The sequence below is a fragment of the Schistocerca gregaria genome, chromosome 4 (assembly GCF_023897955.1).
Source record: "Schistocerca gregaria isolate iqSchGreg1 chromosome 4, iqSchGreg1.2, whole genome shotgun sequence".
NCBI classification, from domain to species: domain Eukaryota; kingdom Metazoa; phylum Arthropoda; class Insecta; order Orthoptera; family Acrididae; genus Schistocerca; species Schistocerca gregaria.
In genome coordinates, this window is record NC_064923.1 from 556319222 (window position 1) to 556322582 (window position 3361).

Here is a 3361-nt window from a genome sequence, read left to right on the forward strand (position 1 = left end):
CCAAAAACTGACAGTCAAGAACGCTTCTCTCCACTGCAAACAACAACAAAGAATAAACACGCACAATCGCAGATCTTTTATACGCGAACAGATTGCTGGAAGACACTAAAAAAAGATAAGAAAAAAATGTCAGTGCAGGGAATTTCAGTCTACGTAGTTCCTTATATGTTCGAGTAACAGCACCACTGCTTTCTATTGTAAAAATTCTCTCTTGGACCATACTGAACCGACTACGTACATATTATCCACAATGGAAATATTTACAGTAAGCCAAGTTACCTAAATGTTTTGTGAAGAAGGTACAACACACTAGCAGCATAACTGATACCTGACACAGTATCAGTACTAATAAAATATATCTTGCAATTGCATCTTTTGATACAGAGATAATTATATGCAATTTGAAGGTGGAGAGGGGAAGAAAGGAAAGGAAAGGGGAGAGATCACTGATGTCATTTGCATTGGGACGTTACGCAGAATCGGTGGCGACGAATGAAAATGTGTACCGGACTGGAATTCGAACGCGCGACATGGCCGAAAGAACAGAAACAGAAACAGACAAATCACATTCATTTAATTATATGCCATTTGTGGTCCCAAAAATACAATTTTTCTGATTCATAGTGTATTTAGAACTTAGAAGACCACCACATTGTAATAGGACACCCTCATTATCACAATTTTTTTTCTTTGGGATAACTGATACCATGTATACTGTCGATTCTTGTATAGGTAAACATTCTCGGCTGTTTCACTGACAGAATTTCATTTGATTTTGTAAACGATGTATTATATTTCAGGCTAAAATGTATAAAAATAAACTAATTTGTTACAACCTAGTATACTTAAAATTCATATCATTAATTGCACAATCTAACGCGAATTATTAAATTTATTTCTGGATTCATTTATAAAATAATGATATAAAATGGTAAAGTTTCTATTTTTGTCAAGAAAGTTTGTAAACTCTTTGCAATATTGTGAATACCGAAGAATCTAAGGTAGTCGTGAGCTTACTTTTGGTGGATTGATACTAACAATGTAATTTGGAATATTAACTGGAAATTTTAAGAACGGTGTGACATTCAGTAATGTGACAAAGAATACAATTCAAGAAAAATACAGGAAAATCTTCATCACTCATTTCGTCATCAGGAACCGACAACGTTAAATCAAACTTTTATCCGAAAGACTATACCCCTAGACGCAAGACTTGAAGCCAGTAACAAGAAGAGAGAATGAAGATAAGTAAAAAGTTTTATTTTGTATATCTTACGCTTCACGAAGCTTTCAAAATCTATTCAAAGACAAAAATTTTTAATAGTGATAGGGTAAGATTACTACTGGGTGCTGGCTATTGTATGTACACTCCTGGAAATGGAAAAAAGAACACATTGACACCGGTGTATCAGACCCACCATACTTGCTCCGGACACTGCGACAGGGCTGTACAAGCAATGATCACACGCACGGCACAGCGGACACACTAGGAACCGCGGTGTTGGCCGTCGAATGGCGCTAGCTGCGCAGCATTTGTGCACCGCCGCCGTCAGTGTCAGCCAGTTTGCCGTGGCATACGGAGCTCCATCGCAGTCTTTAACACTGGTAGCATGCCGCGACAGCGTGGACGTGAACCGTATGTGCAGTTGACGGACTTTGAGCGAGGGCGTATAGTGGGGCGTGAGGTCTCCACAGTACATCGATGTTGTCGCCAGTGGTCGGCGGAAGGTGCACGTGCCCGTCGACCTGGGACCGGACCGCAGCGACGCACGGATGCACGCCAAGACCGTAGGATCCTACGCAGTGCCGTAGGGGACCGCACCACCACTTCCCAGCAAATTAGGGACACTGTTGCTCCTGGGGTATCGGCGAGGACCATTCGCAACCGTCTCCATGAAGTTGGGCTACGGTCCCGCACACCGTTAGGCCGTCTTCCGCTCACGCCCCAACATTGTGGAGCCCGCCTCCAGTGGTGCGACAGGCGTGAATGGAGGGACGAATGGAGACGTGTCGTCTTCAGCGATGAGAGTCGCTTCTGCCTTGGTGCCAATGATGGTCGTATGCGTGTTTGGCGCCGTGCAGGTGAGCGCCACAATTAGGACTGCATACGACCGATGCACACAGGGGCAACACCCGGCATCATGGTGTGGGGAGCGATCTCCTACACTGGCCGTACACCTCTGGTGATCGTCGAGGGGACACTAAATAGTGCACGGTACATCCAAACCGTCATCGAACTCATCGTTCTACCATTCCTAGACCGGCAAGGGAACTTGCTGTTCAAACAGGACAATGCACGTTCGCATGTATCCCGTGCCACCCAACGTGCTCTAGAAGGTGTAAGTCAACTACCCTGGCCAGCAAGATCTCCGGATCTGTCCCCCATTGAGCATGTTTGGGACTGGATGAAGCGTCGTCTCACGCGGTCTGCACGTCCAGCACGAACGCTGGTCCAACTGAGGCGCCAGGTGGAAATGGCATGGCAAGCCGTTCCAAAGGACTACATCCAGCATCTCTACGATCGTCTCCATGGGAGAATAGCAGCCTGCATTGCTCCGAAAGGTGGATATACACCGTACTTTTGCCGACATTGTGCATGCTCTGTTACCTGTGTCTATGTGCCTCTGGTTCTGTCAGTGTGATCATGTGATGTATCTGACACCAGGAATGCGTCAATAAAATTTTCCCTTCCTGGGACAATGAATTCACGGTGTTCTTATTTCAATTTCCAGGAGTGTATATCTGTTCTATGCCGTTTCTTTGCATAAGTCGGGAACAAACGATTGTATATGTATGTACACGTGAAGTAGGTTAAAGTTATGCTACTCAGAAACATGGAAACAGACCTATACGAATACGCAGCAAACAGGTGTTAAGAGCAAAAGTAGTTGAAATATGTTGTAGTTGTAACTAGCAGATGGAAGCGTCACCTCGGAGTTAGAAATTAACAGCGCATCAGTAAAGATGACATAGTTTTTAGGATTCCTTAGGTAAAACCTCCCCCCCCCCCCCCCCCGTCACCACCATGAACCATGGACCTTGTCCTTGGTGGGGATGCTTGCTTGCCTCAACGATATAGATTGCCGCACCGTAGGTGCAACCGCAACAGAGGGGTATCTGTTGAGAGGCCAGACAAACGTGTGGTTCCTGAAGAGGAGCAGCAACATTTTCAGTAGCTGCAGGGGAAACAGTCTGGATGATTGACTGATCTGGCCTTGTAACACTAACCAAAACGGCCCTGCTGAGCTGGTACTGCGAACGGCTGAATGCAAAGTGAAATAACAACCGCAATTTTTCCTGAGGGCATGCAGCTTTACTATATGATTAAATGATGATGGCGTCCTCTTGGGTAAAATATTCC